This window comes from Pinus tabuliformis, chromosome 1_1 (assembly GCF_031772625.1).
Source record: "Pinus tabuliformis cultivar Carrire ecotype Pingquan chromosome 1_1, CPIR1, whole genome shotgun sequence".
Lineage (NCBI taxonomy): Eukaryota > Viridiplantae > Streptophyta > Pinopsida > Pinales > Pinaceae > Pinus > Pinus tabuliformis.
The window spans coordinates 881,446,145-881,461,256 of record NC_142297.1 but is presented as its reverse complement, the minus strand read 5'-3'; the positions used below and the strand labels follow the sequence as shown (position 1 = coordinate 881,461,256).

The following is a 15,112-nucleotide window of genomic DNA, read 5'->3' as shown; positions in this document are numbered from 1 at the left end:
AACCCTAGATAAGTCATCTTCATAAGTTATTCATCTTCCCAAGTGGCCTCATCAGGCCCAAAGTGCTGCCACTGGACTTTAACTTGGGTAATATCCCGCTTCCGCATCGTTACTTCTCTCTGGTCGAGGATGCTCAGCGGTTCGACCCGGATTTCTCCTTCCGGTTCTACCTGCAACAAGAAACATCCTAAGTCAGTTTTCCTTCAAAAGAAAACATTTAGACTGATTTATCAGAGATAATTCTTACCTGAATATCTTGCCATTTAATCACATGTTTAGGATCATAAACATATTTTTTTAATACGGAGACATGAAAGATATTGTGAACTCCTATGTGACTTGGCAGAGCGAGCTGGTAGGCCACCGGCCCAATTTTTGCTAAGACCTGAAATGGTCCACAGTATCGAGGTGCCAGCTTAGCGCACTCGCCCCACTGTAATGTGCTCTTTTTTGCTCGAATCCTCACATACACCTAGTCATCGACCTGATACTCCTTAAACCTCCTTTTCCAGTCAGCGAAGTTCTTTTGCCTATCCTGAGCTGCTTTGAGATTATATTGTACCATTTTAACCATTTCCTCCATTTCCTTAAGCATTTCAGGACCTAACATTAATCTGTCTTCCGGTGCACTCCAACTCGAGGGGGTGCGACACTTCCGGCCATACAGTACTTCAAAAGGGCTCATTAACAATGATGTGTGGTAGCCATTGTTGTATGCAAACTCAACCAAGTGTAGATAGTCCTCCCACTTGGTTGGTTGCTGCATCACATATGCTCTTAACATATCCTCCACCACCTGGTTTACCCATTCAGTTTGTTCGTCAGTTTGAGGGTGATAAGCCGTGCTAAAATTCAGTTGAGTTCCCAATTCTTCAAACAATGTTTTCCAGAAGACCGATGTAAATTTTACATCACAGTCTGAAATTATTGTCTTTGGTAACCCATGCAGCTTAAATATATTTTGCATGAACACATGGGCGATCTACACAGCTCTATAGGTAGATTGCATCGGTATAAAATGTGCTGACTTACTCGGCTTGTCCACCACCACCATGATGGAGTCGTTATTTTTCTTTGACTTAGGCAAACCTATTATAAAGTCCATAGAGATGGTTTCCCATTTCCATTTCGGTATGGGTAACGGTTGTAATAAACTCGCAGGATGTTGGTGTTCTGCTTTAATTTGCTGACATTCTAGACATCGCGCCAAATAACCAGCTACATCTTTCTTCATTCCCATCCAGTAACATTCTTTTCGAAGTGCAGTGATCATCTTCTGATACCCTGGGTGTCCAGCGTAATGACTCTTATGATACTCATCCAATATCAGATTTTTAATGCTGTTCTGATTGGGCACGTACAACCTTCCTTTACAATACAACATTCCAGCATCATCCAAGGCCTAATCTGGTTGTTTTTCTTTGCTGTTTGGTTACTGCACTTGCTGTTTTATTTGCTGATAAACAACGTCTTGTTTGGCTGCCTTTTTAATCACTTCTCGAAGGGGCTTTTCACTTTACTGTAGGAAATTTCGTATAGGCATTTCAATTTCCGACTCAAAGCGTCCGCCATCCGATTCTCCTTCCATTTTAAATGCTTGATCTCAAAATCAAAACCACTTAGGAAATCCACCCACTGTGCTTGCCTTGCATTCAGAGTGGGCTGGCTAAAATAATTTGTTAGGCTGTGGTGATCTATCAATAACAAAAATTTTATTTCCATAAGGTAATGTCGCCACATTTTCAGGGCGTGAATCACAGCTACCAACTCTAGATCGTAAGCAAAATGTTTCTGCTCATGTTCCTTTAATTTTCTTGATTCGTAAGCTATTACCTTCCCTTCCTGCATCAACACACCACCTACCCCTTCTTTACTTGCATCCGTGCACACCACATAAAATTGGGGTCAGCTATGCTTAAAATAGGTGCTGTGGTGAGCAGGTATTTAAGTTGCTCGAAACTTTTTTGACACTCAGGGATCCACCTAAAGGCCCTTCCCTTTTTCTGTAAGGAAGTAATGGGATAAGCTACCCTCGAAAATCCTTCCACAAACTGTCTGTAATAGCCTGCTAACCCCATGAAGGATCGAATGTCCGCCACATCTTTGGGTACTGGCCATTCCATTATAGTCCTTATCTTTTTGGGATCCACTATGATTCCTTCCTTAGTAATTATATTCCCCAAATATTGTAGAACTTTCTCTTTGTAAAATTCACATTTGCTGAACTTAGCGTATAGTTGGTGTTCTCGGAGGGTTTGCAATACTAACCTGAGGTGCTCCTAGTGCTCCTCCATAGTCCGAGAATAAATCAATATATTGTTAATGAAAATCAGCATGAACTTATCCAAATACAGGTGAAATACGTTGTTCATTAGGCACATAAAAGTTGCGGGGGCGTTGGTCAACCCAAAGGGTAACACCACAAATTCATAATGGCCATATCATGTTCTAAGAGTTGTCTTAGCTATATCCTCCTCTTTAATCCTGAGTTGGTGATATCCTGATCGCAAGTCAATCTTTGAGAAAACTATTTTTCCCTTTACCTGATCAAACAGTTCAACGATACGGGGCAGAGGATATTTGTTTTTGATCATCAGTTTATTTAGTTGACGATAATCTATACACATGCAGAGGGTTCCATCTTTCTTCTTAACAAACAACACCGGGGCTCCCCAGGGTGACACACTGGGGCGGATGTAGTTTTTGTCCAACAGCTCCTGTAACTGCATTTTTAATTCTGTTAATTCTGGTATGCTCATTCTGTAGGGTGCCTGGGATACTAGGGTTTCTCCTGGCACCAATTCAATGGTAAAGTCTATATCTCTTTTCGGTGGTAGTCCGGGAATCTCCTCCAGAAACACATCAGCAAATTACTGTATCACAGGAATATTCTCCATTGTAGTTGTTTTATCTTTCGAGTTGGTATAGCCCACTTGGATAGCACAAATCCCACATCCTTTTCTAATACATTTTGATAACTGTGAGGCGGTTATGGGCCGAATTTGCACTGGCTGCTTGATTCCCTGCATTTCTTGCTTAATTCCAAGCTCGTCCTTATAACTGATAGTCTTGGTTTTACAATTAATTATGGACCACTGCTTCTCTAACCAGTCCATACCAATTAATATATCGTACGAACCAAGGGGAAGCACATTTAGATCTGCTGTAACTAACTGTCTTGCTATTTCTAAAGGTCATTTTTTGATCTTAGCATTTACTCGTCTTTTTTCCCCTGTTGCCAACTGGACTAACCAAGAGTCCTTAAACTTAACAGGTTGCAACTTACAATTCTCCACAATTCTAGGGCTAATATAACTTAATGTTGCACCAGGGTCAATTAAAACAGTAACAGCAAGGTCTATGAGTTTACCTTCAAATTCCACCATGGTCGGCTGGTACTCCTCCTAACGATTCTCCAGAGCAGCATTAATCATTGGTAGACTCCGTCCTACATCGCCAACTATAGAAGCTTCATAGACTTGAGAAACTTGTTCAGTTCCTTTTTGTTAAGGGCAGTTTTTAACGTAATGGGGTCCACCACAGCCCCAACATTGCACTAGAGGCCTTGTTGCCCCTTCATTGTCTATTCTTCCGGGTTGTTCATTGGTTGTGGAATCAGTGGGAGGCTTTAATTAGAGTGAGTTCTTCTGTATGCTTCTACTGTTTTGTCCTTTGGCAAATCCTTTATTACCACTTCCGCGATTACCTTTAGCACTTCCAGTCAGCTTGCTGCTTTTCTTATCGACCCATCTCTTACCGAGGATTTCTCCCTTTTGCTTGCTTTGCTGGTAGCAAATTCGGGCTTTGCGTATAGCCTCGTCCATCGTCTTTGGGCTGTCAAATTCGATTCTTTCCCTCATACTTGAGGGTAAACTACTGACAAACCTTTGTACTTTAGCTTTTTTTTCCTGAATATAAGGCACATAACATAGTAATGAAGTAAAACGAGTGATGAACTCGTCCATAGTTTGTTGTCCCAAGCGCAAGTCATGGAACTCTCTTGCCTTTTCATCATAGAAGCGTTCTGTCAAGTATCTTTCTTTAAAGAATTTTTGAAAATTTTCCCAAGTGATAGTCTGTTCACTCACTCCTTTTACCATCTTAACCTCCTCCCACCACAAGGTGGCTTTCCCCTGCAATTGGAAGATGGCTAACCTTGCCTTAAGATTGTGAGCATATTCATACAGCTAGAAATATTTGTTCATATTGATCAACCACGCTTCAGCTGCCTCCTCCTGTTCTACATCAAAATGTGGCGGTTTGATCTTGCGGAATTTCCCTTGCAACTCTATCCGTTGCCTTTTCCATGTCTGCTGTTCGGAGGCACTATTAGATTGCTCCTCCTCACTTCCTTCTGACTCTTCAGGTTCTGTATTTTGATTCCATTCTCCTGACATCCTTTGTTGCTCAGCGCCAAGATTCAGTGGTTGCTGATTTTTCTTGTCAGATAGACTCTTTATAATTCTCTCATGTTCCATTGTTAACGTTGCGTTATCCTCCCTCAATCGGGCCATTTCATTTTTCAATTCCTGCACTGTTTCCAAAATTGCAAGGTTTGTACTACGAGCCTCCTCTCCAAGCTATACCCATAATTCGGGGTTATTCTCTACAGGTCCCGGTCCCCTACAAATCTGTGTGATGCACTGTCTGCTCTCCTCATATTATCAGTCTTTTCCCTGTACTTAAACATAAAAATAACAGGTGAGCAGTCACGCATCAATTTTTTTTTTTTTTTAAACTACTCCATAGAGATGGAAATAAATTATATTCAATCTGTATATCGACACCAATTCCCAGAGGCCATAGTTTCTGAAACTTCGCTCTGATACCACTTGTAATGTTCCCCACGAATTAACCTACGTAAAAGAAAAAAAAAATAAAAAATTACGCAATATAAACGTATACTATCCACCCATGCATTCATTTGGAACGCACACATTTCAACGTTAGTTTTATCTACACGCAGGCTCCAAATAGAAATGGCTATGGGTGAAATATTCTGTCATTTATGTGTGCATTTAGAAACATTCCACGGAAGACAGGGATTCATCTGTTGATTTTAATGCGGGTAAGGCTGCTCTTTACACCTGGCCCTGGGCATTTACTACCGCCGGCTCGTTCACATGATGAGGGTGTGGTCTATGAACCCTCTACCTCCACGCCCTCGGGCTCCTCCCATACGACGGTGTGGAAAACATGGTTTGCTCAATACACAACTCAGTTAGTCCTGCCATTGATGTTTTCCAAAACATGGTTCTGGGTCTTGCTACAGCATCGTTCTCCTTCCTGGTGTCGACTTCACATAGAGCCTCTTCTAGATAATGAATGGCTATGGCCCTAAAGCTTTGCCAAATGTCGAATCAACTTGGACCTGCTTATTTTAACGACAGCAGCCGTAGGGTAAGTGCTTTCACTACACTGTCAGTCTACAAGTTTTTTTTTCTCTTGATTTCCATACCAATTATTGTATCCCTTTGGTTCCTGTTTGCCCCAAAATTTTCTAACATGCTTCTGGCTTGTCCCTGTTTTTCTAAGGACGAGGGTTACGGATCTCACTCCAGCAAGCTATGCATGTGCGCAGGTGTAGCTGCCCGGCTTCCGGTCTTATTTGCTCCAAACTCGACTGACCAGGTTTGTGCCCATGATTTCTCCGCATTCTGCTTATTACACTGCAAGAAGTGAAGGGTTTCTCTCTTATTTTTTTCCTTGGATTGTGATGGCCTTCCGGCCCAGCCCCCTTACGGATTTTTTACCTTGCCTATTTCGCAGAGTTTTGGCAGATTTTGAGCCTGGCAGGTTTTCCCAGCTCTGACAAGGGTTGAGAATTCTAACCTTCGAAAAGGGTTTTGAACTATTACCTGTGTTTTAATGAGCCTCGAGCTCTCTTGTATATTTGCTGTGTGTTTCACCGTTAAATAATGTTGTTCGGTATAATTCCATTGGTAAATATTGTATGGCTCCCTACAGTTTCCAGGACTAGCCATGCGCATTATGTTTATGTATGTTCCAGTTCATGTATGCTATGTTTATATATATATATATATATATATGCACCAGTTCTTATGCTGTTGGTTGGTCTTTACGACCTGAGTTCTGTGGTTAAGGAATGAGCGCTTGTTCTTGTGGCACCTCTCCATATTTCCTGATAATTCTAATATATGAACCCTCGTCAAGGTTCCTGAGTTTGAATTATGACATTCTAAGACTGCGACAGAGCATTTTTGTAAGTATATATGTATAATTTCATTCTTGAACATTCCTCAGTTCGTTTCATAATGTATTATGCACAACATTTCATAATGTTCGAATGCATTGGTTAATATTCACTACATAATGGTAGTGGGTTATGCTTCACAGTTTATGTTTTTGGTTAACAGTGAATATGAGTCTGATTCCTCGCACTGCTAAATTCTTGTCATATAACCCACAGTTTTATCACCTGAATTTGCCTTCAGACTCGGGTTTATACTTTTATACATTTTCTCGGATTTACTTGTTTCCCGTATGGCCGAGGTTTGCAAGATTGCCTTGCTGTCGTTTTGCATGCATATTAGAGTGTTTACCTTATAATTTTTATCAGCATACTAGTACGAGCAACTACACTCTGTTCATGAAGTCTGCATACCCTCGCGGTTGTGACTATGCGACTCAAAGTTTTCTGTAAAGTTAATATGTTTCCACTCCGTGAATGCTTCAAGGGTTTGATTTGGAATACTATACTTTTCTACGTTTCTTTGAGATAAATCATGTGAAAAGAATAAATAAAGAGCCTTGTTGGTCCTCTTGTTGTTAATGGAATGCATCATGTTTTGCTATAATAACAATCTTTTGAAGACTCTGAATTTATGCTGACCCTGTGAGTTTTATGTTTTTCGTTATTTCTATAATCTCTAAAAGAATTCCCAATAGACCTCTCTCACATTTGACTCCCAGAGAATTTTCTGTTAAAAGAACAAATTCAAAACTCCTCACAGGCTACCAAACACTAGCAGCAGTCAAGGTTTCTTTAGGGAGACAACCATACCTTCACCCAATTTCCCGTCCTGGTTTCCTGTAAGAAAATCTTACCCACTCCCCTTTAATAATATAAAGAGGAAACAGAGAAGAAACAAAAATTAACATTATACAGCTTTCTAAAACAGTCCCAACACAGAGTTTTTCTTACGTACCTGGAGTTTTCTGGCTGAAGAATTGTTCTTGACAGTCACCCGAACCAGGGTCTGCTGTCTTTCAATTCACCCGACCATGAGATTCGTCCCTCAGGACCAGAATCTCCCCCCTTGCTTCTTGCTAGACTGCAGTCTCTGTAAGTGCTCGTACAGTGAGCAGGGCTATCTGGTCATCACCAGACTTAGCCACTCTTTTCCTTATTGGGTTCTCCCTTTTTCTTTTTCTGCTTGTCACTACAGCGCATATTTTCCCTCCTCCTCCTCTCCTTTTCTTTGGAAACCTTTCTAGTTAGGGGAGTTAGTTAGGGTTGCTTTCACAACAACTATCTTTCCACCTCAAAAGGACAACTTATTCTTTGAGAATTTTCCCTTTTTAAGGAAACACTTCCTTCATTTCATAATGAAAACAAATTATATTTAAATTTTTAAATAGATAATAGTAACAGGTTCAGTTTATATTTACCACAGTAAATCAAATATTTACATTTTTATCCCGGGGCATTACAATGTTATTTTTGTTATTTAAATGTATAATTGAATTTACTAGTTTTTTGTCAACATTATTTGGAAAAAAATATAGAAAAAAAGTGAAAACACAAGATTTAGATTTTGGCTATAATAAAAATTTGATAAGGAGTTTGTTTTTCACCATTAACTAAAGTTCAATTTACATGAAAGCATAGTTTGGAGCCATGAGGGCACCTTGAGAGTAATCATTGAATATGTAATAAGAAGTCTCTTAACATATGGATCAAATCCCACAGCCGTGTACTTTTTTTATGAAGAGAGTCAATTGTGTTTATTTGAGATGGTTGTGAGAAATGCAAGACGTTTTATAGCGAGGCTTTCGTCAAGTTTATTCTTTTAATGTCCTTCACTCATTATATATGTAAGTTGAACTTGTTTATTTGAATAAGTTAAATTTATATAATATTTTATGAAAAGAAATTTATGGTGAAAGTCATCTATAAGACTTTCTTATAAACATATGTTATGAAATGTTAAGGATGGATCAACCTTTCCCATGAAGTTCATGAGAAAATCTCACAAACAAACAAATTTGTTTTTTTATAACTTTTTTATTAATGAAGTTGAGGACGAAAATCATTTGTGAAGCTGACATCCAAGTTTAATTAATATTTTGTTAAATAAAACATTTAACAATTTAACAAATATTTTGTTAAATAAAACATTTCACATTGATGAACTCAGGGATGCCACCGATAATTTCAGCGATGCCAACCTCATTGGCCAAGTTCGCAACGGTGTACCGAGGAACGCTTATGGATTCTCAGCCCATCGCTGTGAAAAGAATTATAAATTCCACACTGGAAGGAGATTCTGAATTCCTGAACGAAGTGGAGATCATCAGGCACCGGAATCTGGTTGTTTTGAAGGGTTTCTGCATGGCCAGCAACGAGAGAGGAGAGCACCAGCGATTTCTGATATACGGTTACATTCCCAGTGGAAGTCTGGATGATGGATGAGCATCTCTTCGGAGAAAAGTCGGAGGCCCGACCTCTGAGCTGGCCGCAGCGCAGGAGCATCATCAAGGGGATTGCCAAGGGACTGGCTTATCTGCACGATGGCGTTGAGGCCGCAATTTATCACAGAGACATCAAAGCCACTAACATTCCGCTGGATGAGGAAATGAATGCCCGTGTGGCCAATTTTGGTCTGGCGAGGATGATGAGTAAAGTAGGAGGCTTCCATTTGAGAAGTAGAGTAGTAGGGACGCATGGCTACATGGCCCCAGAATACGCTATCTACGGTCAGCTGACAGACAAGAACGATGTGTATAGCTTTGGGGTTCTGCTGCTCGAGATTATGACCGACAGAAGGGCTTTGGACGCCTCTGCGGAGTCGGCCTCCAGTTATCTCATCACTGATTGGTTATGGAGCGTAGTGAAACAAGGCAGGACCAATGAAATAATAGACGAGAGAATCCGGCAGAGCGGCGCAGAGCGTGTGATGGAGAGATTTGTTTTGGTGGGTATTCTGTGTGCGCATGCTATGGTGGCATTCAGACCTCGGATGTTTGAAGCCGTGAAGATGCTAGAGGGAGAGGTTGAGATTCCTGAAATCCGAGACAGGCCTTTGCCGTTTCTGCTTCATGGTCCATCTCTCGCACGCGAAGCAAGCGGTTCCTTCGTAATACCTGGTCGCGTTTCTGGGCCTGGCTTTAGCTGATGTCAGTCACCGCATTCCTTTTGCTAATCAGTAGAGGAGGTTCGTAATTGTATTTTGTGGATCGCATGGAGTAGAGAGTTCTGAGGCAATTTGGATTTAGCGTAGTAGTACAGAGTCGATTTTTTAGCTAAGATGTTTTGGAATTTTATTTTAAATATTTTTCCGTCATATTCATAATTATTTTTATAAATTAAACTTATTTATATTCATCTCATATGTCTATGCTTTAAGACTACGAAGATGTGTCGAGTGATATTAAAGGTGTTCAAATGATATCTGAAAGCATCTCGACCATGTCTCTCTATTTCAATCTCTCATTACTAAAAGTCTTCGTAATGGTAATCCCCATGCATGGCTCATTGTCTTTCACTTTTTACCTATGTTACTGGTCCCAAGGTGTTCAAATGATATCTGAAAGCGTCTCGACCATGTCTCTCTATTTCAATCTCTCATTACTAAAAGTCTTCGTAATGGTAATCCCCATGCATGGCTCATTGTCTTTCACTTTTTACCTATGTTACTGGTCCCAATTCGAATCTGAGTTAGGCAACTTTGAAGTTTAATATAAATTTGATAGCAACAAATTTTGTAATAAAATTGGAAATTAAATTTTAGATATATATAATTAGGAATTGCACTAAATATTGTAAAGGAAATGCCATAAATGAATGAGTATAGATCAAGACATATATTATACGTTAAAAGTAGAAAACTTAATATTGTTGTTAACTTAATATTGTTGTTTTTGGGTGACCTTTTATAATTAGGATCTTTCTCTTTCTTTTATCACATGAAAATTCAAATAAAGAATTAAATTTTTTAGATATTTGAATGATATCAAAAGTTTTGTACAAATATAACCTTATGTTATGTCATCTTCGAGTAGCCCAAAACTTGTCAAATGCTTCAATTTCTTTTCCCAAAATTCAGGCCCGTTACGTTTAATTAGAATAAAAGGTGCCGATTTGAAAACAATGGAGACATTAACCTCTGAACCGAACAGGTTTTGAAGATACTGGATGTTGGGACGCAGGGTTTTCTCGAGACTGGAGCTGAGCAATCTGGATCCATTGGATATGACATTTCCCAAGTCTTGTGTAGGAAGGCCCAATGTTTTCATGAACTCAATCTTGGGTTTCAACTGCCAATCAGCGTTGAGACAAAGAATGGATGGGTTTCTGGTAACAGCAAGCCTTACCTGGCGTTCTGTGCATCCTGAATCTCTCAGTAACTGTACCGCTTGTTCGGCGGTATGAGCTGATCTCATCGCCACCATGGATGGCCTTGCTTTAAGGATAGCTAAGAGCTCAGACTGACAGAACCCACATTCGTTGAGTAAGAATTCTGAAACGGGGCATGTGTTCTCTGCTTCTGGGTAGCTTGTGGACTTGTCTTTGTCAGCAATAATCGTAGAAAACCGTGATAATTTTAACAAAGTAATCCGGGGAAATGGTGAAGATAGTACTGCAACAGCCGCTGCCAGGGAGTGACGGTGATATCCCAAAGATGAAGCCAAGTAATGGGCGAACATGGCCATCGCTGAAGATATGAAATTAGGGATTACTGCATAACAAATGGATGAAAAGAGGCCGGTATTTATACGAAAATAGATGTATTTCTTTATTATATTATAATCTACATATATAAACGATATAAATGTATTTGTTTATTATATTATAATCTACATATATAAACGATATATCTTTGATTGCTTCTCCTGGTTGGCTTGGGAGTTGATTTTGGCAAATTACATTTCAATTCGGGATATTGGTTTCCAAAATTGCCCTTTCTTGAAACGATGATTGTTTCCTTCCCACCTCCCAAGTAAAAGATGAAACACTGTTTATCTCTTTAAGGCCATGGCTTGCTTTATTTTCTGCCTGTTTTGAGATAACACCGATTAACTAGTGTGCAATGTCTAGCTTGGATTTGAAATGTGTCAATTCCAGTAAAGTCTCATAGATATAGCATATCTGGAAACAATCAGATCAGAATACTGTAGAAACGGATAAGAATTTGAAGTCCCTACATTTGCCTGCGGGATTTGAATATTTACTTTTACAAGTTAACCATGATTCAAACAGTCAAAATTTCAGATCTATCCCATCACATTTTAAAGGGAGGAAGCAATGCATGATCGTTGCAAGACTACTAGCAAAAAACAAATTATCTGGTGATGAGAGTTTTTTCGTCTTTCAAAAACGTGTTATTTGATGCATTCTCTGTGATTGTATTACAACTGAGTATCCTTCAACAGTGCATGTTGATTGTGATTGTGGTGTGACAATAAACTGGCCAAAACAAGATCCCAGACCGGAACTGACTGTGTCGTGATTATCTTCTATATATACTAATTCCCACTCATTACTCATGTGGGCTAGAGGGATCATGGCACTGGATCATAACAGACTGATGATCCCTTGGTTAATGTTCTCAAACCTCTTTCAATCAATAAGAGTAATGCAATCCCGGATGCAGGTGCAGCGGCTACGGGTGCAGCGGCTACATGTTGATGGCGTTTGCCATCACGTGGGCAGGTGGCAGGCCCGCGTTGTCAAGGGGTACCATGCGAGGCGGGATATTAACCCGCATGAAATTCGACAGCCGAAGGCATTAATGCCTGTCTTCTCAGCTCGCGCGAGGGGCATGGCGATCGATGCAGTGGAGCGATTAAATGGGAGAGTGCTCGGTTTGCAGAGGAACATGGGAGAGCAATGTGTTGAGGCCCTGCTCCGCTCAGAGGGGAACGAGAGTGAGGATTTGAAGTGCGCTTCGCCGGTTTTAGGGCAAGGAACGAGCACACCCTGCAACTGTGCTGAGATTGAGTTTGTCTTCATAGCGGGAGGAGCTCCGGGTGCTTGTGTAAGGCTGCTACTGGAAAATTCAGAAATGCCGAGGGAGAGGCCGCGTATGGGTAGCAGACGAGGAGGAACCAGAGGCAGGACCTTCACGCAGCGGCAAGACCACAATTCGCCCTCCTCCTCCATTGAAGTAACGTCAATGCCTCAGAGGTACCAAGGCAGCAATGAGGAGGATGGTGGTAATGATAGCAGAAGCCCAGGTCCAGAGGAGGGTCAGATGGAGCTCCCCACGCTCAGGTATCGGCTCCCCTGCCCTCAAGCTAATTCTACTCTGGTTGTTTCCATTACGATTGAACCTGGCGTATCTCAAAACCCGGAGGCAGAGCCTTTACCGGATGGGCAGCGCTCCAGCAGAGAGGAATCCCCCATTGCGTGCCTTCCGGTTGGGGTAGGAACCAGTTGTTTAGCCCCTGGACGTGAGCTCGGATCTTACCTCGCGAGCCCAGCCACCAATTGCGTCTATGCTGCCGGCCCTTCAGCGCTTGCTGGTCCAAGCAGGCCAGCACAGGAAGGGAGCCCTGACGCGGTCATCCAGCTCTCAGACTCCGAAGATTCTCTCCGTTTCGGGTGCCGAGTCGAAGAGGCGCCCCAGACCACCGATGATGAATGAACTCGCTCCCGGTAACCTCAGCTGTTTTCTTGGGTTTTCTGTGTATGACTCTGCCAAGCGGCATCTACATCTTTGTCAATGTGTCGGATGTAATTATTCATGTGTCGGATGTAATTGTTCAAGTGTCTGTCTGTCTTTGTCCAGGTCAGTCTATGGCCCTGGTGTCTGTTCAGATTCTATGTGTCATGTCAATGTGTCTTCAGTGGTCAAGCATCAAATTCCAATTTTGAATTTGCTCAATTTTGGAACTGGAATCAGGGTAAGGAAAGGGCTGATTGGCAAAACTTCTTAGCCTTGCCCACTGTACTCTATATGTATCTCTGTTTTGTATGATAATAGAATTAGTCGCATTCAGAAAAAAAAAAATAAGAGTAACGCAATACAATCTAACCTGACCAAAACAGAAACCCGAAATTCTAGTCTTTTAGAGGGCAGGCTTGCCACTGTAGATTTCAAGTAACTTTTTGGCATGAGGACTGCACTCGACATATTTTTCGAGGAACTTACGCTCACTTAAAGCAACAGTAAAGAGACTAGGAGGACGCTTGGAAGGCTGCATTCCACTGAGAGCACTCAACACCTTGTGGCAGGGCTTGATCCTACGCTCCAAGCTGAAACAAGACACTGCATGAGGACATGATAAAAAAAACTTTGAAGGAAGCCCTACAGTATGCATAAAAAAGTCCATGCTCTTCTGCACTTTATCCATGGAAGCACTTAATATAAATGGGCACCTCCTAACAAGGTCCTTGATGTCATCTTCGAGGAGCCAAAACTTGTCAAATGCTTCAATTTCTTTTCCCAAAATTCAGGCCCTGATATTCCTGTGGTAGGCTGCGAGTTAAATCCATATGTGCAATTGCAGAGTTTCGACAATAACATCATTACTGATGAGACTCCTACAGATGGCTATTACGTGAGATACAAATGGTGAGTCTTCTTTTACTTTAGTAGATGCAGAGGTTTTGATCTATTATATGGATGGTACTTGCTCTGTTGCATGTTTGCTTTCCCCCAATAAACCACCACACAACAGGCTAGAAATTTGATGTCCTACCCTGCTTTCCCCAAAAAATTTATATGTAGGCCAATAATTTGCAGTGCCCTTCCTGTATATGGATGGAAAAAACTACAGGAAAATGCCCATGCGTCTATTAATTTTCAGTAATGCCACAAACAAAATATTGATTAGTCTTTTTCTTCTCTGGGATGGAAGCTAGCCACACACACCAATGCAAATGGTTTGGTTTTAGTAACCATCGAGCATATGGATGTGGTATTTTGTGGAAATGAGTTGCCAAGTATGTGATTACAATAGAAGGGATAATATTGTGAGCATTTTCACCTTTGATTGCTTCTCCTGGTTGGCTTGGGAGTTGATTTTGGCAAATTACATTTCAATTCAGGATATTGGTTTCCAAAATCGCCCTTTCTTGAAACAATGATTATTTCCTTCCCACCTCCCAAGTAAAAGATGAAACACCGTTTATCTCTTTAAGGCCATGGCTTTCTTTATTTTCTGCCTGTTTTGAGATAACATTGATTAACTAGTTACGCCGTAAGGCGTCTCCCTCTAAAATGAACTCCCCTAAATGTCTTTCTGTCCTAATCTTAACCGTTAGATCTATTGTTAGACATTTCAACAATTCTTTGTCGTCCAAAGAAAACATTAAAAAACAGTGATTAGTTAAAAAATTAATTAAACCCAGCCCAACCCGTCCGTTTACCTAGCCAGTCCGCCGTGTGCTGCACGAGCTTTTTCTGCAGGAGGAGGGCCAGGAGGATGAGGAGGGCCGCACAGGGCAGATTTTTTTGCAGGAGGAGGAGCGCCAGGCCAGGGTTCTTGCTTTTTCTTCTGTTCTATTTTTAGGGTTATCTTTTTTTTGACTGGTTTTCTTGTTTGTGCAGGGATGCAAACCAACCAGAGCGCATAGAGGTAGTATGGGTTGGATTTGGATGATGGTGTTCCCTTGAGCGAGGCCTTCCTTGCCTCCTTTCAATCTGGTGACCCCGGTCGCACAGCTCAGCACAGCTTGGCAACGGAGTGTGGCAGGTTCTGGACACAGGGGCAGAGTGGAGTCTCATCTCCTTGCAATATCAACTTTGTTTAAAGGTATGACTTAATTGACTGGTTCAACAATCCATGAAGAACTGAACAGGGTGAAAAATACTTATTCACATTCCTTTTCTCCTTGTCTTCCAGGTCAAATTCCTTTCCAGCCAAAGACTGCACCTCCTGTTTCATCCTGCACCATCAAGAAGGTATTTCTTTGTGGCCTGGA

The 15,112-nt window shown here is 41.2% G+C and overlaps 1 pseudogene; it reads left to right on the top strand.

Annotated features, from left to right (window-relative positions):
- Window positions 1-5,062: 5,062 nt before the first annotated feature.
- LOC149217169 (putative receptor-like protein kinase At1g11050 pseudogene) lies at window positions 5,063-9,359 on the top strand (annotated as a pseudogene).
- The last annotated feature ends 5,753 nt before the right edge of the window (window positions 9,360-15,112 follow it).